Source organism: Erinaceus europaeus, chromosome X (genome assembly GCF_950295315.1).
Source record: "Erinaceus europaeus chromosome X, mEriEur2.1, whole genome shotgun sequence".
Lineage (NCBI taxonomy): Eukaryota > Metazoa > Chordata > Mammalia > Eulipotyphla > Erinaceidae > Erinaceus > Erinaceus europaeus.
In genome coordinates, this window is record NC_080185.1 from 127,311,226 (window position 1) to 127,334,217 (window position 22,992).

The window sequence follows — 22,992 nt, forward strand, 5'->3', positions numbered from 1 at the left end:
CCAGGTGGCAAAGGGGGTCGGAGCCCAGGGGCTAACGCTCAGCTCTGCCGGCCTAGAACCTTCCCTTCTGATTCTGCAGACCACCTGCGTCACTCAGCTACAAATGTTCTCAACAGACAGAGCAGACAGACAGCACAGAGAGCAGAGCACCTGCCTTGCACTGCACACACACTGACGGGGAAAAATAAAGAAGGCAACCAACTTGCAGATGCTGCCGTGACGCCAAGCTGAGCTCCCTGGGCAGACGCCCTCACCCGTGTGTCCTGGAGCCTCCCCTCCCCAGAGCCCTGCCCCACTAGGGGACAGACAGACACAGGCTGGGGGTGTGGATCTACCCGCCAACACCCATGTCCAGCGGAGAAGCAATGACAGAAGCCACAACTCCCACCTGCTGCTCCCCAGAAAGAATTTGGGTCCAGGCTCCCAGAGCGGGAGACATGTCAGGGGAAGAAGCCCAGAGGGTCTGAACTGCAACTCCATCAGGACCTGGAGAGAGAGAAGAGGGAAAAAGGAAGGAAGGACACTCAGAAGGAGTGACAGGTGGAGGTGTGGCTGAGACAGGAAGAGAAGGCAGGACCAGGGGAAAAAATGGGCAAAGATAATAACAATATTGATAGTTGTAGAAATAATAGTCAGCCCATGTCTGTGAGCTTGGGAGAACCACTGCAGGTTCCAATGGAGGGAACAGGGACACGGGACTCTGGGGGGTGGGAACGGGGTGGAATTAGAGCCCTGTGATCTTATCACTTTAAAAAAATATTTATTCGGTTCGAACCCCGGCTCCCCACCTGCAGGGGAGTCGCTTCACAGGCGGTGAAGCAGGTCTGCAGGTGTCTGTCTTTCTCTCCTCCTCTCTGTCTTCCCCTCCTCTCTCCATTTCTCTCTGTCCTATCCAACAACGACAACAACAATAATAACTACAACAATAAAACAACAAGGGCAACAAAAGGGAATAAATTAAATAAATATAAAAAAGAACTTAAAAAATTTTATTTATGTATTTATTCAGATGTCATCAGAGTGGCGCAATGTAATTCAGTGTGACGTGATGTCATTCAGTATGTCATGATGTCATCAGAGTGGCATGATGTCATTCAGTACATTGTGATGTCATCAGTGTGGTGTGATGTCATATGGTGTCATTCAGTATGGCATGATGTCACCAGAGTGGCGTGATGTCATTCAGTATGGTGTGATGTTATCTGTGTGGCATGATGTCATCCAGTATATTGTGATTTCATCAGTGTGGCGTGATGCCATTCCGTATGGCATGATGTCATTCAGTATGCTGTGATGTCATTCAGTATGGTATGACATCAGTGTGGCATGATGTCACTCAGCATGATGTGATGTCACTTAGTGGCATGTCATTCAATATGGTGTGATGTCACCAGTGTGCGGCATGATGTCATTCAGTATGGCATGATGTCATCAGTGGGGCGTGATGTCATTCAATATGTTGTGATGACACCAGTGTGGCATGATATCATTCAGTATGGTGTGATGTCATCAGGGTGGCATGATGTCATTCAGTATGGTGTGATGTCATCAGTGTGGCATGATGTCATTCAGCATGGTGTGATGTCATTCAGTATGTTGTCATGTGATGTCATTTAGTATGGTGTGATGTCATCAGTGTGGCATGATGTCATTCAGCATGGTATGATGTCATTCAGCATGGTATGATGTAATTCAGTGTGATGTGATGTCATTCAGTAGGGCATGATGTCATCAGTGTGGTGTGATGTCATCCGGTACGGCATGATGTCATCAGAGTGGCATGATGTCATCAGTGTGGTGTGATGTCATTCGGTGTGGCATGATGTCATCAGTGTGGTGTGATGTCATTCAGTACGGCATGATGTCATCAGAGTAGCATGATGTCATTCAGCATGTTGTGATGTCATCAGTGTGGTGTGATGTCATCCAGTACAGCATGATGTCATCAGAGTGGCATGATGTCATTCAGCATGTTGTGATGTCATCAGTGTGGTGTGATGTCATCCAGTACGGCATGATGTCATTCAGCATGTTGTGATGTCATTCAGTATGGCATGATGTCATCAGAGTGGCATGATGTCATTCAGCATGTTGTGATGTCATCAGTGTGGTGTGATGTCATTCAGTACGACATGATGTCATTCAGTATGTTGTGATGTAATCAGTGGTGTGATGTCACACGATGTCATTCAGTATGGTGTGATGTCATCAGTGTGACATGATGTCATCAGTGTAGTGTGAAGTCATTCAGCATGGTGTGATGTCATCAGTGTGGCATGATGTCATTCAGCATGGTATGTCATCAGTATGGCATTATGTCAGTGCAGCATGATGTCACAGTGTGTTGTGATGTCACTCAGTATGGTGTGGCGTCACGTACAGTACAGCATGATGTCACAGTGTGTTGTGATGTCAGTGTGGTGTGCTTTCACTTACCATGTGGTGTTATATCACTTCCGGGAAGGTGTGGCAGTCACAGGTGACTTCCTCCATGCCTTTCCTTCCAGCAAAGACGCCGGCCCTCTGTGCTCATTTGGACAACCATACAGGGTGGGGCCCAGGGCTCAGTCCAGCCTCTGTGGTCCTTGCCTGTCCTGAACCTGTGAGGAGGGGAGGCAGGACGTGAGGTCCCGGGCAGCCAGAGGCCATGGGGGCCGGGGAGCAATCCTCCACATTTGCCAGCCATGCAGGCCTTCTGCCAGGGATCTTCAGACCCTTGGGTGCTGGGGACTCCCCAGGGCCCCTGTCACTCTGGTGTCCCCCAGGCCAGCTCATGTGCTCACATCCTGCAGGGGGTCCTGGCTTTGGGGCCCGAGGGGGGTGGGTCAGAGGCTGGGGGACCTGACAGCATGCCGCACTGTAAATGACATCACACCATACTGAGTGGCATCATACCACATTCTGACATCATGCCACACTATAAGTGACATCACACCATACTGAGTGACATCATACTGCCACTTTTTTTCTTTGCATTTTTTGGCTTCTCTTTTGCAGTTTTGCAAAGACACAGCCCACAAGACAGGACCCAGGGACAAACCCCTTTGTTCCTGCAGGGCCAACCCCCTTTGTTCCTGCTTCTGCTGGGAGGCATTGCACTGGAGTTTGTAGTCTTTTTCTATATATTTTTTGCATTTTTCTTGCATTTTTCAGCTTCTCACACAGGCTGCAAGACAGGACCCAGGAACAGACCCCTTTGCACTTTGCACCTGCTTTTGCTGGAGTTTAGTTTCTTTTCTTATCTTTTTTTTTTTTTTTTGCATTTTTTTTTCTTGCATTTTTCAGCTTCTCTCCTGTAGTTTTGCAGAGACACAGGCTGCAAGACAGGACCCGGGAACAGACCCCTTTGTACTTTGCACCTGCTTCTGCTGGGAGTTTGTAGGCACTGGAGTTTGTAGTCTTTTTCTATATATTTTTTGCATTTTTCAGCTTCTCTCCTGTAGTTTTGCAGAGACACAGGCTGCAAGACAGGACCCGGGAACAGACCCCTTTGTACTTTGCACCTGCTTCTGCTGGGAGTTTGTAGTCTTTTTCTATATATTTTTTGCACTTTCCAGAATCTCTTCTTTAGTTTTGCAGAGACACAGGTTGCAAGACAGGACCCAGGAACAGACCCCTTTGCACTTTTGCACCTGCTTTTGCTGGGAGACATTGCACTGCAGTTTGGGGACTTTTTCTATCTTTTTTTTTTGGTGTTGTTGCATTTTTTTCTTGCACTTCCCAGATTCTCTTCTGTTGCTTTTCCAAGACACAGGCTGCAAGACAGGACTCAGGAACAAACCCCTTTGCACTTTTGCACCTGCCTGCCTCTGCTGGGAGGCATTGCACTGGAGTTTAGGGGTCTTTTTCTTTCCTTTTCTCTTTCTCTCTTTTGCAGAGCACATCTGTATAGTCACCGATTGGTGTCGCTTCAAACCGCTTTGAAGGGACCACGCACCCCGGCAGTTATGCGGTGCCTGGCAGGCGGCCCAGGAAAGAACCAGCCCGGCCCCTGACCACGCCTTGAAGGCGGGAACGAAACGAAGAAGCACTTCCGGGCCAACACGCTGTGACGACACAACCACTTCCGGTGCGCAGCCAAACGGGTCAGCCGGGAGGCCGGAAAGGCCGCGCCGTCCGCGTGAGCACAAAACGTCCCGGAGGGTCCGCTGAGGACAGATCACCGCCCCGGACGAAGTCCGTCCCATCGCGACGCAGTCGGAAACGTCTCGGCAAGACTTCGCTCACTGCGGGCCGCCATTTGTAAGTGGGCGGGGTCTCGCCGACGTGTTGGCGTCATAGGACGCGGGGCGTGGCCTTCGCCCTCACAGGGCGGGCGGCAGCGAGCGGAGTGCGGCCTCCGATAGGCGAGCAACTCCGGCGCTCTGTGACGTCACAGAAAAGCGACAAAATTCCGGGGCGGGCGCGAGGGAGCGACAGGGCTTTCCGATGGGCCGCACGCGGTGAGTGAAGGGCAGGTCCGCCTTCCGGTTCCGGCAGGAAGTGGCTGGGGGAGGGGAGCGCGAAGTGGCTGCGGGGAACAGGGCAGCGGTCTTTCGCTAGGGGCGGCAGAGACCGCTCGGAGGGCGGGTGAGCGCCGGGAGCACGCGGCGATTAACCTGTAGGGGCCCAGTCTGCAGCGTCAGGGGTACTGAGGGTGCCCCGTGTGCAGGGTCAGGGGTCCTGTGGCTGCCCAGTCTGCAGGGTCAGGGGTCCTGTGGATGCCCAGTCTGCAGGGTCAGGGGTCCTGTGGATGCCCAGTCTGCGGGGTCCGGGGACCCTTGGGTGCCCAGTCTGCAGGGTCAGTGGGTCCTGTGGGTGCCCAGTGTGCAGGGTCAGAGGGTCCTGTAGGTGCCCAGTCTGCAGGGTCAGAGGGTCCTGTGGGAGCCCAGTGTGTAGCGTCAGGGGGTTCTGTGGGTGCCCAGTGTGCAGTATCGGGGTCCTGTGGGTGCCTCGTCTGCAGGGTCAGGGGTCCTGTGGGTACCCAGTGTGCAGGGTCAGGGGTCCTGTGGGTGCCCAGTGTGCAGGGTCACGGGGTCCTGTGGGTGCCCAGTCTGCAGGGTCAGGGGTCCTATAGGTGCCCAGTGTGCAGGGTCAGAGGGTCCTGTAGGTGCCCAATCTGCAGGGTCAGGGGTCCTGTGGCTGCCCAGTCTGCAGGATTAGGGCATCCTGTGGGTGCCCAGTCTGCAGGGTCAGAGGGTCCTGTGGGAGCCCAGTGTGTAGCGTCAGGGGGTTCTGTGGGTGCCCAGTGTGCAGTATCGGGGTCCTGTGGGTGCCTCGTCTGCAGGGTCAGGGGTCCTGTGGGTGCCCAGTGTGCAGGGTCACGGGGTCCTGTGGGTGCCCAATCTGCTGGGTCAGGGGTCCTGTGAGTGCCCAGTCTGCAGGGTCAGGGGTCCTATAGGTGCCCAGTGTGCAGGGTCAGAGGGTCCTGTAGGTGCCCAATCTGCAGGGTCAGGGGTCCTGTAGGTGCCCAGTCTGCAGGGTCAGGGGTCCTGTGGGTGCCCAGTGTGCAGGGTCAGGGGGTCCTGTGGGTGCCCAGTGTGCAGGGTCAGGGGGTCCTGTGGGTGCCCAGTGTGCAGGGTCAGGGGGTCCTTTGGGTGCCCAGTCTGCAGGGTCAGGGGGTCCTGTAGGTGCCCAATCTGCAGGGTCAGAGGGTCTGTGGGAGCCCAATCTGCAGGGTCAGGGGTCCTGTGGGTGCCCAGTGTGCAGGGTCAGGGGTCCTGTAGGTGCCCAGTCTGCAGGGTCAGGGGGTCCTGTGGGTGCCCAGTCTGCAGGGTCAGGGGTCCTGTAGGTGCCCAGTCTGCAGGGTCAGGGGTCCTGTAGGTGCCCAGTCTGCAGGGTCAGGGGGTCCTGTGGGTGCCCAGTCTGCAGGGCCAGGGGGTCCTGTGGGTGCCCAGTGTGCAGGGTCTGGTGGTCCTGTGGCTGCCTCGTCTGCAGGGACACGTGTCCTGTGGCTGCCCAGTCTGCAGGATTAGGGAGTCCTGTGGGTGCCCAGTCTGCAGGGTCAGAGGGTCCTGTGGGAGCCCAGTGTGTAGCGTCAGGGGGTTCTGTGGGTGCCCAGTGTGCAGTATCGGGGTCCTGTGGGTGCCTCGTCTGCAGGGTCAGGGGTCCTGTGGGTGCCCAGTGTGCAGGGTCACGGGGTCCTGTGGGTGCCCAATCTGCTGGGTCAGGGGTCCTGTGAGTGCCCAGTCTGCAGGGTCAGGGGTCCTATAGGTGCCCAGTGTGCAGGGTCAGAGGGTCCTGTAGGTGCCCAATCTGCAGGGTCAGGGGTCCTGTAGGTGCCCAGTCTGCAGGGTCAGGGGTCCTGTGGGTGCCCAGTGTGCAGGGTCAGGGGTCCTGTGGGTGCCCAGTCTGCAGGGTCAGGGGTCCTGTGGCTGCCCAGTCTGCAGGATCAGTGGGTGCTGTGGGTGCCCCGTCTGCAGTGTCAGGGGGTCCTGTGGGTGCCCAGTGTGCAGGGTCAGGGGTCCTATAGGTGCCCAATCTGCAGGGTCAGAGGGTCCTGTAGGTGCCCAATCTGCAGTGTCAAGGGTCCTGTAGGTGCCCAGTGTGCAGGGTCAGGGGTCCTGTGGCTGCCCAGTCTGCAGGGTCACGGGGTCCTGTGGGTGCCCAATCTGCAGGGTCAGGGGTCCTGTGTGTGCCCAGTCTGCAGGGTCAGGGGGTCCTGTGGGTGCCCAGTGTGCAGGGTCAGGGGTCCTGTGGGTGCCCCGTCTGCAGGGTCAGGGGTCTTGTGGGTGCCCAGTGTGCAGGGTCACGGGGTCCTGTGGGTGCCCAATCTGCTGGGTTTGGGGTCCTGTGGCTGCCCAGTGTGCAGGGTCACGGGGTCCTGTGGGTGCCCAATCTGCAGGGTCAGGGGTCCTGTGTGTGCCCAGTCTGCAGGGTCAGGGGGTCCTGTGGGTGCCCAGTGTGCAGGGTCAGGGGTCCTATAGGTGCCCAATCTGCAGGGTCAGAGGGTCCTGTAGGTGCCCAATCTGCAGTGTCAAGGGTCCTGTAGGTGCCCAGTCTGCAGGGTCAGGGGTCCTGTGGGTGCCCAGTGTGCAGGGTCAGGGGTCCTGTTGGTGCCCTGTCTGCAGGGTCAGGGGTCCTGTGGGTGCCCAGTGTGCAGGATCAGGGGTCCTGTGGCTGCCCAGTCTGTAGGGTCAGGGGGTCCTGTGGGTGCCCAGTGTGCAGGGTCAGTGGGTCCTGTGGGTGCCCAGTCTGCAGGGTCAGGGGGTCCTGTGGGTGCCCAGTGTGCAGGGTCAGGGGTCCTGTGGGTGCCCAGTCTGCAGGGTCAGGGGGTCCTGTGGTTGCCCCGTCTGCAGGATCAGTGGGTGCTGTGGGTGCCCCGTCTGCAGGGTCAGGGGTCCTGTGGGTGCCCAGTCTGCGGGGTCTGGGGTCCCTTGGGTGCCCAGTCTGCAGGGTCAGGGGTCCTGTGGATGCTCAGTCTGCGGGGTCCGGGTGTCCTGTGGGTGCCCAGTCTGCAGGGTCAGGGGGTCCTGTGGGTGCACAGTCTGCAGGGTCAGGGGATCCTGTGGGTGCCCAGTCTGCAGGGTCAGGGGTCTTGTGGGTGCCCAGTGTGCAGGGTCACGGGGTCCTGTGGGTGCCCAATCTGCTGGGTCAGGGGTCCTGTGGGTGCCCAGTGTGCAGGGTCAGGGGTCCTATAGGTGCCCAATCTGCAGGGTTAGAGGGTCCTGTAGGTGCCCAATCTGCAGGGTCAGGGGTCCTGTAGGTGTCCAGTCTGCAGGGTCAGGGGTCCTGTAGGTGCCCAGTGTGCAGGGTCTGGGGGTCCTGTGGGTGCCCAGTGTGCAGGGTCTGTGGGTCCTGTGGGTTCCCAGTCTGCAGGGTCAGTGGGTCCTGTGGATGCCCAGTGTGCAGGGTCAGGGGGTCCTATGGGTGCCCAGTCAGCAGGGTTTGGTGGTCCTGTGGCTGCCCCGTCTGCAGGGACACGTGTCCTGTGGCTGCCCAGTCTGCAGGATTAGGGAGTCCTGTGGGTGCCCCGTCTGCAGGGACACGTGTCCTGTGGCTGCCCAGTCTGCAGGATTAGGGAGTCCTGTGGGTGCCCAGTCTGCAGGGTCAGAGGGTCCTGTGGGAGCCCAGTGTGTAGCGTCAGGGGGTTCTGTGGGTGCCCATTGTGCAGTATCGGGGTCCTGTGGGTGCCTCGTCTGCAGGGTCAGGGGTCCTGTGGGTGCCCAGTCTGCAGGGTCAGGTGGTCCTGTGGGTGCCCAGTCTGCAGGGTCAGGGGTCCTGTGGGTGCCCAGTGTGCAGGGTCTGGGGTCCTGAGGGTTCCCAGTGTGCAGGGTTAGGGGGTCCTGTGGCTGCCCAGTCTGCAGGGTGAGGGGGTCCTGTGGGTGTCCAGTGTGCAGGGTCAGGGGTCCTGTGGCTGCCCAGTGTGCAGGGTCAGGGGTCCTGTGGGTGCCCAGTGTGCAGGTTTAGGGCGTCCTGTGGGTGCCTAGTCTGTAGGGTCAGGGGGTCCTGTGGGTGCCCAGTCTGCAGGGTCAGGGGTCCTGTGGGTGCCCAGTCTGCAGGATCAGGGGGTCCTGTGGGTGCCCAGTATGCAGGGTCTGGTGGTCCTGTGGCTGCCCCGTCTGCAGGGACACGTGTCCTGTGGCTGCCCAGTCTGCAGGATTAGGGCATCCTGTGGGTGCCCAGTCTGCAGGGTCAGAGGGTCCTGTGGGAGCCCAGTGTGTAGCGTCAGGTGGTTCTGTGGGTGCCCAGTGTGCAGTATCGGGGTCCTGTGGGTGCCTCGTCTGCAGTGTCAAGGGTCCTGTGGGTGCCCTGTCTGCAGGGTCAGGGGTCCTGTGGCTGCCCAGTGTGCACGGTCAGGGGTCCTGTGTGTGCCGAGTCTGCAGGGTCAGGGGGTCCTGTGGGTGCCCAGTGTGCAGGGTCAGGGGTCCTATAGGTGCCCAATCTGCAGGGTCAGTGGTCCTGTAGGTGCCCAGTCTGCAGGGTCAGGGGTCCTGTAGGTGCCCAATCTGCAGGGTCAGGGGTCCTGTAGGTGCCCAGTCTGCAGGGTCAGGGGGTCCTGTGGCTGCCCAGTCTGCAGGGTCAGGGGTCCTGTGGCTGCCCAGTCTCTAGGGTCAGGGGGTCTTGTGGGTGCCCAGTGTGCAGGGTCAGTGGGTCCTGTGGGTGCCCAGTGTGCAGGGTCTGTGGGTCCTGTGGGTGCCCAGTGTGCAGGGTCAGGGTGTCCTGTGGGTGCCCCGTCTGCAGGGTCAGAGGGTCTTGTGGGTGCCCAGTGTGCAGGGTCTGGGGGTCCTGTGGGTGCCCAGTGTGCAGGGTCTGTGGGTCCTGTGGGTGCCCAGTGTGCAGGGTCAGGGGGTCCTGTGGGTGCCCAGTGTGCATTATCGGGGTCCTGTGGGTGCCTCGTCTGCAGTGTCAAGGGTCCTGTGGGTGCCCAGACTGCTGGGTCGGGGTCCTATGGGTGCCCAGTCTGCAGGGTCAGGGGGTCCTGTGGGTGCCCAGTCTGCAGGATCAGGGGGTCCTGTGGGTGCCCAGTATGCAGGGTCTGGTGGTCCTGTGGCTGCCCCGTCTGCAGGGACACGTGTCCTGTGGCTGCCCAGTCTGCAGGATTAGGGCATCCTGTGGGTGCCCAGTCTGCAGGGTCAGAGGGTCCTGTGGGAGCCCAGTGTGTAGCGTCAGGGGGTTCTGTGGGTGCCCAGTGTGCAGTATCGGGGTCCTGTGGGTGCCTCGTCTGCAGTGTCAAGGGTCCTGTGGGTGCCCAGTCTGCAGGGTCAGGGGTCCTGTGGGTGCCCTGTCTGCAGGGTCAGGGGTCCTGTGGGTGCCCTGTCTGCAGGGTCAGGGGTCCTGTGGGTGCCCCGTCTGCAGGGTCAGGGGTCTTGTGGGTGCCCAGTGTGCAGGGTCACGGGGTCATGTGGGTGCCCAATCTGCAGGGTCAGAGGGTCCTGTGGGTGCCCTGTCTGCAGGGTCAGGGGTCCTGTGGCTGCCCAGAGTGCAGGGTCAGGGGTCCTGTGTGTGCCCAGTCTGCAGGGTCAGGGGGTCCTGTGGGTGCCCAGTGTGCAGCGTCAGGGGTCCTATAGGTGCCCAATCTGCAGGGTCAGAGGGTCCTGTAGGTGCCCAATCTGCAGGGTCAGGGGTCCTGTAGGTGCCCAGTCTGCAGGGTCAGGGGTCCTGTAGGTGCCCAATCTGCAGGGTCAGGGGTCCTGTAGGTGCCCAGTGTGCAGGGTCAGTGGTTCCTGTGGGTGCCCAGTCTGCAGGGTCAGGGGGTCCTGTGGCTGCCCAGTCTGCAGGGTCAGGGGTCCTGTGGCTGCCCAGTCTATAGGGTCAGGGGGTCTTGTGGGTGCCCAGTGTGCAGGGTCTGTGGGTCCTGTGGGTGCCCAGTGTGCAGGGTCTGTGGGTCCTGTGGGTGCCCAGTGTGCAGGGTCAGGGGGTCCTGTGGGTGCCCCGTCTGCAGGGTCAGTGGGTCCTGTGGGTGCCCAGTGTGCAGGGTCTGGGGGTCCTGTGCGTGCCCAGTGTGCAGGGTCTGTGGGTCCTGTGGGTGCCCAGTGTGCAGGGTCAGGGGGTCCTGTGGGTGCCCAGTGTGCAGTATCGGGGTCCTGTGGGTGCCTCGTCTGCAGTGTCAAGGGTCCTGTGGGTGCCCAGACTGCTGGGTCAGGGGGTCCTATGGGTGCCCAGTCTGCAAGGTCAGGGGGTCCTGTGGGTGCCCAGTCTGCAGGATCAGGGGGTCCTGTGGGTGCCCAGTATGCAGGGTCTGGTTGTCCTGTGGGTGCCCCGTCTGCAGGGACATGAGTCCTGTTGCTGCCCAGTCTGCAGGATTAGGGCGTCCTGTGGGTGCCCAGTCTGCAGGGTCAGAGGGTCTGTGGGAGCCCAGTGTGCAGTATCAGGGGGTCCTGTGGGTGCCTCATCTGCAGGGTCAAGGGTCCTGTGGGTGCCCAGACTGCTGGGTCAGGGTGTCCTGTGGGTGCCCCTTTATAGGGTCTGGGGGTCCTGTGGGTGCCCAGTCGCAGGGTCAGGGGTCCTGAGGGTGCCCAGTCTGCAGGGTCAGGGGGTCCTGTGGGTGCCCAGTCTGCAGGGTCAGAGGTCCTGTGGGTGCCCTGTCTGCAGGGTCAGGGGTCCTGTGGATGCCCAGTGTGCAGGGTCAGGGGTCCTGTGGGTGCCCAGTCTGCAGGGTCAGGGGTCCTGTGGGTACCCAGTCTGCGGGGTCTGGGGTCCCTTGGGTGCCCAGTCTGCAGGGTCAGGGGTCCTGTGGGTGCCCTGTCTGCGGGGTCCGGGGACCCTTGGGTGCCCAGTCTGCAGGGTCAGGGGGTCCTGTGGGTGCACAGTCTGCAGGGTCAGGGGGTCCTGTGGGTGCCCAGTCTGCAGGGTCAGGGGTCCTGTGGGTGCCCTGTCTGCAGGGTCAGGGGTCCTGTGGGTGCCCTGTCTGCAGGGTCAGGGGTCCTGTGGGTGCCCCGTCTGCAGGGTCACGGGTCTTGTGGGTGCCCAGTGTGCAGGGTCAGGGGGTCCTGTGGGTGCCCCGTCTGCAGGATCAGTGGGTGCTGTGGGTGTCCCGTCTGCAGGGTCAGGGGTCCTGTGGGTGCCCAATCTGCAGGGTCAGAGGGTCCTGTGGGTGCTCTGTCTGCATGGTCAGGGGTCCTGTGGCTGCCCAGTGTGCAGGGTCAGGGGTCCTGTGTGTGCCCAGTCTGCAGGGTCAGGGGGTCCTGTGGGTGCACAGTGTGCAGGGTCAGGGGTCCTATAGGTGCCCAATCTGCAGGGTCAGAGGGTCCTGTAGGTGCCCAATCTGCAGGGTCAGGGGTCCTGTAGGTGCCCAGTCTGCAGGGTCAGGGGTCCTGTAGGTGCCCAATCTGCAGGGTCAGGGGTCCTGTAGGTGCCCAGTTGCAGGGTCAGGGGGTCCTGTGGCTGCCCAGTCTGCAGGCTCAGGGGTCCTGTGGCTGCCCAGTCTGTAGGGTCAGGGGGTCTTGTGGGTGCCCAGTGTGCAGGGTCTGTGGGTCCTGTGGGTGCCCAGTGTGCCGGGTCTGTGGGTCCTGTGGGTGCCCAGTGTGCAGGGTCTGTGGGTCCTGTGGGTGCCCAGTGTGCAGGGTCAGGGGGTCCTGTGGGTGCCCCGTCTGCAGGGTCAGTGGGTCCTGTGGGTGCCCAGTCTGCAGGGTCAGGGGTCCTGTGGCTGCCCAGTCTGTAGGGTCAGGGGGTCTTGTGGGTGCCCAGTGTGCAGGGTCAGGGGGTCCTGTGGGTGCCCAGTGTGCAGGGTCTGTGGGTCCTGTGGGTGCCCAATCTGCAGGGTCCGAGGGTCCTGTAGGTGCCCAATCTGCAGGGTCAGGGGTCCTGTAGGTGCCCAGTCTGCAGGGTCAGGTGTCCTGTGGCTGCCCAGTCTGTAGGGTCAGGGGGTCTTGTGGGTGCCCAGTGTGCAGGGTCAGGGGTCCTGTGGGTGCCCAGTCTGCAGAGTCAGGGGTCCTGTGGCTGCCCAGTCTGTAGGGTCAGGGGGTCTTGTGGGTGCCCAGTGTGCAGGGTCAGGGGTCCTGTGGGTGCCCAGTCTGCAGGGTCAGGGGGTCCTGTGGGTGCCCAGTCTGCAGGGTCAGGGGGTCCTGTGGGTGCCCCGTCTGCAGGATCAGTGGGTGCTGTGGGTGCCCCGTCTGCAGGGTCAGGGGTCCTGTGGGTGCCCAGTCTGCGGGGCCTGGGGTCCCTTGGGTGCCCAGTCTGCAGGGTCAGGGGTCCTGTGGGTGCCCAGTCTGCGGGGTCCAGGGACCCTTGGGTGCCCAGTCTGCAGGGTCAGGGGGTCCTGTGGGTGCACAGTCTGCAGGGTCAGGGGGTCCTGTGGGTGCCCTGTCTGCAGGGTCAGGGGTCCTGTGGGTGCCCCGTCTGCAGTGTCAGGGGTCTTGTGGGTGCCCAGTGTGCAGAGTCACGGGGTCCTGTGGGTGCCCAATCTGCTGGGTCAGGGGTCCTGTGGGTGCCCAGTGTGCAGGGTCAGGGGTCCTATAGGTGCCCAATCTGCAGGGTCAGAGGGTCCTGTAGGTGCCCAATCTGCAGGGTCAGGGGTCCTGTAGGTGCCCAGTCTGCAGGGTCAGGGGTCCTGTAGGTGCCCAATCTGCAGGGTCAGGGGTCCTGTAGGTGCCCAGTGTGCAGGGTCAGTGGTTCCTGTGGGTGCCCAGTCTGCAGGGTCAGGGGGTCCTGTGGCTGCCCAGTCTGCAGGGTCAGGGGTCCTGTGGCTGCCCAGTCTATACGGTCAGGGGGTCTTGTGGGTGCCCAGTGTGCAGGGTCTGTGGGTCCTGTGGGTGCCCAGTGTGCAGGGTCTGTGGGTCCTGTGGGTGCCCAGTGTGCAGGGTCAGGGGGTCCTGTGGGTGCCCCGTCTGCAGGGTCAGTGGGTCCTGTGGGTGCCCAGTGTGCAGGGTCTGGGGGTCCTGTGCGTGCCCAGTGTGCAGGGTCTGTGGGTCCTGTGGGTGCCCAGTGTGCAGGGTCAGGGGGTCCTGTGGGTGCCCAGTGTGCAGTATCGGGGTCCTGTGGGTGCCTCGTCTGCAGTGTCAAGGGTCCTGTGGGTGCCCAGACTGCTGGGTCAGGGGGTCCTATGGGTGCCCAGTCTGCAAGGTCAGGGGGTCCTGTGGGTGCCCAGTCTGCAGGATCAGGGGGTCCTGTGGGTGCCCAGTATGCAGGGTCTGGTTGTCCTGTGGGTGCCCCGTCTGCAGGGACATGAGTCCTGTTGCTGCCCAGTCTGCAGGATTAGGGCGTCCTGTGGGTGCCCAGTCTGCAGGGTCAGAGGGTCTGTGGGAGCCCAGTGTGCAGTATCAGGGGGTCCTGTGGGTGCCTCATCTGCAGGGTCAAGGGTCCTGTGGGTGCCCAGACTGCTGGGTCAGGGTGTCCTGTGGGTGCCCCTTTATAGGGTCTGGGGGTCCTGTGGGTGCCCAGTCGCAGGGTCAGGGGTCCTGAGGGTGCCCAGTCTGCAGGGTCAGGGGGTCCTGTGGGTGCCCAGTCTGCAGGGTCAGAGGTCCTGTGGGTGCCCTGTCTGCAGGGTCAGGGGTCCTGTGGATGCCCAGTGTGCAGGGTCTGGGGTCCTGTGGGTGCCCAGTCTGCAGGGTCAGGGGTCCTGTGGGTACCCAGTCTGCGGGGTCTGGGGTCCCTTGGGTGCCCAGTCTGCAGGGTCAGGGGTCCTGTGGGTGCCCTGTCTGCGGGGTCCGGGGACCCTTGGGTGCCCAGTCTGCAGGGTCAGGGGGTCCTGTGGGTGCACAGTCTGCAGGGTCAGGGGGTCCTGTGGGTGCCCAGTCTGCAGGGTCAGGGGTCCTGTGAGTGCCCTGTCTGCAGGGTCAGGGGTCCTGTGGGTACCCTGTCTGCAGGGTCAGGGGTCCTGTGGGTGCCCCGTCTGCAGGGTCAGGGGTCTTGTGGGTGCCCAGTGTGCAGGGTCACGGGGTCCTGTGGGTGCCCAGTCTGCAGGGTCAGGGGGTCCTGTGGGTGCCCCGTCTGCAGGATCAGTGGGTGCTGTGGGTGTCCCGTCTGCAGGGTCAGGGGTCCTGTGGGTGCCCAATCTGCAGGGTCAGAGGGTCCTGTGGGTGCTCTGTCTGCATGGTCAGGGGTCCTGTGGCTGCCCAGTGTGCAGGGTCAGGGGTCCTGTGTGTGCCCAGTCTGCAGGGTCAGGGGGTCCTGTGGGTGCACAGTGTGCAGGGTCAGGGGTCCTATAGGTGCCCAATCTGCAGGGTCAGAGGGTCCTGTAGGTGCCCAATCTGCAGGGTCAGGGGTCCTGTAGGTGCCCAGTCTGCAGGGTCAGGGGTCCTGTAGGTGCCCAATCTGCAGGGTCAGGGGTCCTGTAGGTGCCCAGTTGCAGGGTCAGGGGGTCCTGTGGCTGCCCAGTCTGCAGGCTCAGGGGTCCTGTGGCTGCCCAGTCTGTAGGGTCAGGGGGTCTTGTGGGTGCCCAGTGTGCAGGGTCTGTGGGTCCTGTGGGTGCCCAGTGTGCCGGGTCTGTGGGTCCTGTGGGTGCCCAGTGTGCAGGGTCTGTGGGTCCTGTGGGTGCCCAGTGTGCAGGGTCAGGGGGTCCTGTGGGTGCCCCGTCTGCAGGGTCAGTGGGTCCTGTGGGTGCCCAGTCTGCAGGGTCAGGGGTCCTGTGGCTGCCCAGTCTGTAGGGTCAGGGGGTCTTGTGGGTGCCCAGTGTGCAGGGTCAGGGGGTCCTGTGGGTGCCCAGTGTGCAGGGTCTGTGGGTCCTGTGGGTGCCCAATCTGCAGGGTCCGAGGGTCCTGTAGGTGCCCAATCTGCAGGGTCAGGGGTCCTGTAGGTGCCCAGTCTGCAGGGTCAGGGGTCCTGTGGCTGCCCAGTCTGTAGGGTCAGGGGGTCTTGTGGGTGCCCAGTGTGCAGGGTCAGGGGTCCTGTGGGTGCCCAGTCTGCAGAGTCAGGGGTCCTGTGGCTGCCCAGTCTGTAGGGTCAGGGGGTCTTGTGGGTGCCCAGTGTGCAGGGTCAGGGGTCCTGTGGGTGCCCAGTCTGCAGGGTCAGGGGGTCCTGTGGGTGCCCCGTCTGCAGGATCAGTGGGTGCTGTGGGTGCCCCGTCTGCAGGGTCAGGGGTCCTGTGGGTGCCCAGTCTGCAGGGTCAGCGGTCCTGTGGGTGCCCAGTCTGCGGGGTCCGGGGACCCTTGGGTGCCCAGTCTGCAGGGTCAGGGAGTCCTGTGGGTGCACAGTCTGCAGGGTCAGGGGGTCCTGGGGGTGCCCAGTCTGCAGGGTCATGGGTCCTGTGGGTGCCCTGTCTGCAGGGTCAGGGGTCCTGTGGGTGCCCCGTCTGCAGGGTCAGGGGTCTTGTGGGTGCCCAGTGTGCAGGGTCACGGGGTCCTGTGGGTGCCCAATCTGCTGGGTCAGGGGTCCTGTGGGTGCCCAGTGTGCAGGGTCAGGATCCTATAGGTGCCCAATCTGCAGGGTCAGAGGGTCCTGTAGGTGCCCAATCTGCAGGGTCAGGGGTCCTGTAGGTGCCCAGTCTGCAGGGTCAGGGGTCCTGTGGCTGCCCAGTCTGTAGGGTCAGGGGTTCCTGTGGGTGCCCAGTGTGCAGGGTCAGTGGGTCCTGTGGGTGCCCAGTGTGCAGGGTCTGGGTGTCCTGTGGGTGCCCAGTGTGCAGGGTCTGTGGGTCCTGTGGGTGCCCAGTCTGCAGGGTCAGTGGGTCCTGTGGATGCCCAGTGTGCAGGGTCAGGGGGTCCTGTGGGTGCCCAGTCAGCAGGGTCTGTTGGTCCTGTGGCTGCCCCGTCTGCAGGGTCAGGGGTCCTGTGGGTGCCCAGTCTGCAGGGTCAGGGGTCCTGTAGGTGCCCAGTCTGCAGGGTCAGGGGTCCTGTGGCTGCCCAGTCTGTAGGGTCAGGGGTTCCTGTGTGTGCCCAGTGTGCAGGGTCAGTGGGTCCTGTGGGTGCCCAGTGTGCAGGGTCTGGGGGTCCTGTGGGTGCCCAGTGTGCAGGGTCTGTGGGTCCTGAGGGTGCCCAGTCTGCAGGGTCAGCGGGTCCTGTGGGTGCCCAGTGTGCAGGCTCAGGGGGTCCTGTGGATGCCCAGTGTGAAGGGTCATGGGGTCCTGTGGGTGCCCAGTCTGCAGGGTCAGTGGGTCCTGTGGATGCCCAGTGTGCAGGGTCAGGGGTACTGAGGGTGCCCAGTGTGCAGGGTCAGGGGTCTTGTGGATGCCCAGTGTGCAGGGTCAGGGGGTCCTGTGGGTGCCCAGTCTGCAGGGTCAGTGGGTCCTGTGGATGCCCAGTCTGCAGGATTAGGGAGTCCTGTGGGTGCCCCGTCTGCAGGGACACGTGTCCTGTGGCTGCCCAGTCTACAGGATTAGGGAGTCCTGTGGGTGCCCAGTCTGCAGGGTCAGAGGGTCCTGTGGGGGCCCAGTGTGTAGCGTCAGGGGGTTCTGTGGGTGCCCAGTGTGCAGTATCGGGGTCCTGTGGGTGCCTCGTCTGCAGGGTCAGGGATCCTGTGGGTGCCCAGTCTGCAGGGTCAGGTGGTCCTGTGGGTGCCCAGTCTGCAGGGTCAGGGGTCCTGTGGGTGCCCAGTGTGCAGGGTCAGGGGTCCTGAGGGTTCCCAGTGTGCAGGGTAAGGGGTCCTGTGGCTGCCCAGTGTGCAGGGTCAGGGGTCCTGTGGGTGCCCAGTGTGCAGGTTTAGGGCGTCCTGTGGGTGCCTAGTCTGCAGGGTCATGGGGTCCTGTGGGTGCCCAGTGTGCAGGATCAGGGGGTCCTGTGGGTGCCCAGTATGCAGGGTCTGGTGGTCCTGTGGCTGCCCCGTCTGCAGGGACACGTGTCCTGTGGCTGCCCAGTCTGCAGGATTAGGGCGTCCTGTGGGTGCCCAGTCTGCAGGGTCAGAGGGTCCTGTGGGAGCCCAGTGTGTAGCGTCAGGGGGTTCTGTGGGTGCCAAGTGTGCAGTATCGGGGTCCTGTGGGTGCCTCGTCTGCAGTGTCAAGGGTCCTGTGGGTGCCCAGTCTGCAGGGTCAGGGGTCCTGTGGGTGCCCTGTCTGCAGGGTCAGGGGTCCTGTGGGTGCCCTGTCTGCAGGGTCAGGGGTCCTTTGGGTGCCCCGTCTGCAGGGTCAGGGGTCTTGTGGGTGCCCAGTGTGCAGGGTCACGGGGTCCTGTGGGTGCCCAATCTGCAGGGTCAGAGGGTCCTGTGGGTGCCCTGTCTGCAGGGTCAGGGTACCTGTGGCTGCCCAGTGTGCTGGGTCAGGGGTCCTGTGTGTGCCCAGTCTGCAGGGTCAGGGGGTCCTTTGGGTGCCCAGTGTGCAGGGTCAGGGGTCCTATAGGGGCCCAATCTGCAGGGTCAGAGGGTCCTGTAGGTGCCCAATCTGCAGGGTCAGGGGTCCTGTAGGTGCCCAGTCTGCAGGGTCAGGGGTCCTGTAGGTGCCCAATCTGCATGGTCAGGGGTCCTGTAGGTGCCCAGTCTGCAGGGTCAGGGGGTCCTGTGGCTGCCCAGTCTGCAGGGTCAGAGGTCCTGTGGCTGCCCAATCTGTAGGGTCAGGGGGTCTTGTGGGTGCCCAGTGTGCAGGGTCTGTGGGTCCTGTGGGTTCCCAGTGTGCAGGGTCTGTGGGTCATGTGGGTGCCCAATCTGCAGGGTCAGAGGGTCCTGTGGGTGCCCTGTCTGCAGGGTCAGGGGTCCTGTGGCTGCCCAGTGTGCAGGGTCAGGGGTCCTGTGTGTGCCCAGTCTGCAGGGTCAGGGGGTCCTGTGGGTGCCCAGTGTGCAGGGTCAGGGGTCCTATAGGTGCCCAATCTGCAGGGTCAGAGGGTCCTGTAGGTGCCCAATCTGCAGGGTCATGGGTCCTGTAGATGCCCAGTCTGCAGGGTCAGGGGTCCTGTAGGTGCCCAATCTGCAGGGTCAGGGGTCCAGTAGGTGCCTAGTCTGCAGGGTCAGGGGGTCCTGTGGCTGCCCAGTCTGCAGGATCAGGGGTCCTGTGGCTGCCCAGTCTGTAGGGTCAGGGGGTCTTGTGGGTGCCCAGTGTGCAGGGTCTGTGGGTCCTGTGGGTGCCCAGTGTGTAGGGTCGGTGGGTCCTGTGGGTGCCCAGTGTGCAGGGTCTGTGGGTCCTGTGGGTGCCCAGTGTGCAGGGTCAGGGGGTCCTGTGGGTGCCCCGTCTGCAGGGTCAGTGGGTCCTGTGGGTGCCCAGTGTGCAGGGTCAGGGGGTCCTGTGCGTGCCCATTGTGCAGGGTCTGTGGGTCCTGTGGGTGCCCAGTGTGCAGGGTCAGGGGGTCCTGTGGGTGCCCAGTGTGCAGTATCGGGGTCCTGTGGGTGCCTAATCTGCAGTGTCAAGGGTCCTGTGGGTGCCCAGACTGCTGCGTCAGGGGGTCCTATGGGTGCCCAGTCTGCAGGGTCAGGGGGTCCTGTGGGTGCCCAGTCTGCAGGATCAGGGGGTCCTGTGTGTGCCCAGCATGCAGGGTCTGGTTGTCCTGTGGGTGCCCCGTCTGCAGGGACATGAGTCCTGTTGCTGCCCAGTCTGCAGGATTAGGGCGTCCTGTGGGTGCCCAGTCTGCAGGGTCAGAGGGTCTGTGGGAGCCCTGTGTGCAGTATCAGGGGGTCCTGTGGGTGCCTCATCTGCAAGGTCAAGGGTCCTGTGGGTGCCCAGACTGCTGGGTCAGGGTGTCCTGTGGGTGCCCATTTATAGGGTCTGGGGGTCCTGTGGGTGCCCAGTCTGCAGGGTCAGGGGTCCTGAGGGTGCCCAGTCTGCAGGGTCAGGGGATCCTGTGGGTGCCCAGTCTGCAGGGTCAGAGGTCCTGTGGGTGCCCTGTCTGCAGGGTCAGGGGTCCTGTGGATGCCCAGTGTGCAGGGTCAGGGGTCCTGTGGGTGCCCAGTCTGCAGGGTCAGGGGTCCTGTGGGTGCCCAGTCTGCGGGGTCCGGGGACCCTTGGGTGCCCAGTGTGCAGGGTCAGGGGGTCCTGTGGGTGCCCAGTCTGCAGGGTCAGGGGTCCTGTGGGTGCCCTGTCTGCAGGGTCAGGGGTCCTGTGGGTGCCCTGTCTGCAGGGTCAGGGGTCCTGTCGGTGCCCCGTCTGCAGGGTCAGGGGTCTTGTGGGTGCCCAGTGTTCAGGGTCACGGGGTCCTATGGGTGCCCAATCTGCAGGGTCAGAGGGTCCTGTGGGTGCCCTGTCTGCAGGGTCAGGGGTCCTGTGGCTGCCCAGTGTGCAGGGTCAGGGGTCCTGTGTGTGCCCAGTCTGCAGGGTCAGGGGGTCCTGTGGGTGCCCAGTGTGCAGGGTCAGGGGTCCTATAGGTGCGCAATCTGCAGGGTCAGAGGGTCCTGTGGTGCCCAACCTGCAGGGTCAGGGGTCCTGTAGGTGCCCAGTCTGCAGGGTCAGGGGTCCTGTAGGTGCCCAATCTGCAGGGTCCGGGGTCCTGTAGCTGCCCAATCTGCAGGGTCAGGGGGTCCTGTGGCTGCCCAGTCTGCAGGATCAGGGGTCCTGTGGCTGCCCAGTCTGTAGGGTCAGGGGGTCTTGTGGGTGCCCAGTGTGCAGGGTCTGTGGGTCCTGTGGGTGCCCAGTGTGCAGGGTCTGTGGGTCCTGTGGGTGCCCAGTGTGCAGGGTCTGTGGGTCCTGTGGGTGCCCAGTGTGCAGGGTCAGGGGGTCCTGTGGGTGCCCCGTCTGCAGGGTCAGTGGGTCCTGTGGGTGCCCAGTGTGCAGGGTCAGGGGGTCCTGTGGGTGCCCAGTGTGCAGGGTCAGGGGGTCCTGTGGGTGCCCAGTGTGCTTTATCGGGGTCCTGTGGGAGCCTCGTCTGCAGTGTCAAGGGTCCTGTGGGTGCCCAGACTGCTGGGTCAGGGGGTCCTATGGGTGCCCAGTCTGCAAGGTCAGGGGGTCCTGTGGGTGCCCAGTCTGCAGGATCAGGGGGTCCTGTGGGTGCCCAGTATGCAGGGTCTGGTTGTCCTGTGGGTGCCCCGTCTGCAGGGACATGAGTCCTGTTGCTGCCCAGTCTGCAGGATTAGGGCGTCCTGTGGGTGCCCAGTCTGCAGGGTCAGAGGGTCTGTGGGAGCCCAGTGTGCAGTATCAGGGGGTCCTGTGGGTGCCTCATCTGCAGGGTCAAGGGTCCTGTGGGTGCCCAGACTGCTGGGTCAGGGTGTCCTGTGGGTGCCCCTTTATAGTGTCTGGGGGTCCTGTGGGTGCCCAGTCTGCAGGGTCAGGGGTCCTGAGGGTGCCCAGTCTGCAGGGTCAGGGGGTCCTGTGGGTGCCAAGTCTGCAGGGTCAGAGGTCCTGTGGGTGCCCTGTCTGCAGGGTCAGGGGTCCTGCGGATGCCCAGTGTGCAGGGTCAGGGGTCCTGTGGGTGCCCAGTCTGCAGAATCAGGGGTCCTGTGGGTGCCCAGTCTGCGGCGGCAGGGGTCCCTTGGGTGCCCAGTCTGCAGGGTCAGGGGTCCTGTGGGTGCCCAGTCTGCGGGGTCCGGGGACCCTTGGGTGCCCAGTCTGCAGGGTCAGGGGGTCCTGTGGGTGCCCAGTCTGCAGGGTCAGGGTGTCCTGTGGGTGCCCAGTCTGCAGGGTCAGGGGTCCTGTGGGTGCCCTGTCTGCAGGGTCAGGGGTCCTGTGGGTGCCCTGTCTGCAGGGTCAGGGGTCCTGTGGGTGCCCCGTCTGCAGGGTCAGGGGTCTTGTGGGTGCCCAGTCTGCAGGGTCACGGGGTCCTGTGGGTGCCCAATCTGCAGGGTCAGAGGGTCCTGTGGGTGCCCTGTCTGCAGGGTCAGGGGTCCTGTGGCTGCCCAGTGTGCAGGGTCTGGGGTCCTGTGTGTGCCCAGTCTGCAGGGTCAGGGGGTCCTGTGGGTGCCCAGTGTGCAGGGTCAGGGGTCCTGTGTGTGCCCAGTCTGCAGGGTCAGGGGGTCCTGTGGGTGCCCAGTGTGCAGGGTCAGGGGTCCTATAGGTGCCCAATCTGCAGGGTCAGAGGGTCCTGTAGGTGCCCAATCTGCAGGGTCAGGGGTCCTGTAGGTTCCCAGTCTGCAGGGTCAGGGGTCCTGTAGGTGCCCAATCTGCAGGGTCAGGGGTCCTGTAGGTGCCCAGTCTGCAGGGTCAAGGGGTCCTGTGGCTGCCCAGTCTGCAGGGTCAGGGGTCCTGTGGCTGCCCAGTCTGTAGGGTCAGGGGGTCTTGTGGGTGCCCAGTGTGCAGGGTCTGTGGGTCCTGTGGGTGCCCAGTGTGCAGGGTCTGTGGGTCCTGTGGGTGCCCAGTGTGCAGGGTCTGTGGGTCCTGTGGGTGCCCAGTTTGCAGGGTCAGGGGGTCCTGTGGGTGCCCCGTCTGCAGGGTCAGTGGGTCCTGTGGGTGCCCAGTGTGCAGGGTCTGGGGGTCCTGTGGGTGCCCAGTGTGCAGGGTCTGTGGGTCCTGTGGGTGCCCAGTGTGCAGGGTCAGGGGGTCCTGTGGGTGCCCAGTGTGCAGTATCGGGGTCCTGTGGGTGCCTTGTCTGCAGTGTCAAGGGTCCTGTGGGTGCCCAGACTGCTGGGTCAGGGGGTCCTATGTGTGCCCAGTCTGCAGGGTCAGGGGGTCCTGTGGGTGCCCAGTCTGCAGGATCAGGGGGTCCTGTGGGTGCCCAGTATGCAGGGTCTGGTTGTCCTGTGGGTGCCCCGTCTGCAGGGACATGAGTCCTGTTGCTGCCCAGTCTGCAGGATTAGGGCGTCCTGTGGGTGCCCAGTCTGCAGGGTCAGAGGGTCTGTGGGAGCCCAGTGTGCAGTATCAGGGGGTCCTGTGGGTGCCTCATCTGCAGGGTCAAGGGTCCTGTGGGTGCCCAGACTGCTGGGTCAGGGTGTCCTGTGGGTGCCCCTTTATAGGGTCTGGGGGTCCTGTGGGTGCCCAGTCTGCAGGGTCAGGGGTCCTGAGGGTGCCCAGTCTGCAGGGTCAGGGGATCCTGTGGGTGCCCAGTCTGCAGGGTCAGAGGTCCTGTGGGTGCCCTGTCTGCAGGGTCAGGGGTCCTGTGGATGCCCAGTGTGCAGGGTCAGGGGTCCTGTGGGTGCCCAGTCTGCAGGGTCAGGGGTCCTGTGGGTGCCCAGTCTGCGGGTTCGGGGGTCCCTTGGGTGCCCAGTCTGCAGGGTCAGGGGTCCTGTGGGTGCCCAGTCTGCGGGGTCCGGGGACCCTTGGGTGCCCAGTCTGCAGGGTCAGGGGGTCCTGTGGGTGCACAGTCTGCAGGTTCAGGGGGTCCTGTGGGTGCCCAGTCTGCAGGGTCAGGGGTCCTGTGGGTGCCCTGTCTGCAGGGTCCGGGGTCCTGTGGGTGCCCTGTCTGCAGGGTCAGGGGTCCTGTGTGTGCCCCGTCTGCAGGGTCAGGGGTCTTGTGGGTGCCCAGTGTGCAGGGTCACGGGGTCCTGTGGGTGCCCAATCTGCAGGGTCAGAGGGTCCTGTGGGTGCCCTGTCTGCAGGGTCAGGGGTCCTGTGTGTGCCCAGTCTGCAAGGTCAGGGGGTCCTGTGGGTGCCCAGTGTGCAGGGTCAGGGGTCCTATAGGTGCCCAATCTGCAGGGTCAGAGGGTCCTGTAGGTGCCCAATCTGCAGGGTCAGGGGTCCTGTAGGTGCCCAATCTGCAGGGTCAGGGTTCCTGTAGGTGCCCAGTCTGCAGGGTCAGGGGGTCCTGTGGCTGCCCAGTCTGCAGGGTCAGGGGTCCTGTGGCTGCCCAGTCTGTAGGGTCAGGGGGTCTTGTGGGTGCCCAGTGTGCAGGGTCTGTGGGTCCTGTGGGTGCCCAGTGT

General features: G+C 63.1%; 1 protein-coding gene across 2 annotated transcripts in view; it reads left to right on the forward strand.

The window, feature by feature from the left end:
- Positions 1 to 3,176: 3,176 nt before the first annotated feature.
- PNPLA4 (patatin like phospholipase domain containing 4) overlaps positions 3,177 to 22,992 on the forward strand; it is a 39,637-nt gene continuing 19,821 nt past the window's right edge. Inside the window, exon 1 of one of the 2 annotated variants that reach the window (XM_060183109.1) lies at positions 3,177 to 4,242. The gene's annotated coding sequence lies outside the window, so the exon portion shown is untranslated. The remainder of the gene's footprint in view (positions 4,243 to 22,992) is intronic. The other variant, XM_060183108.1, reaches the window with a different exon arrangement.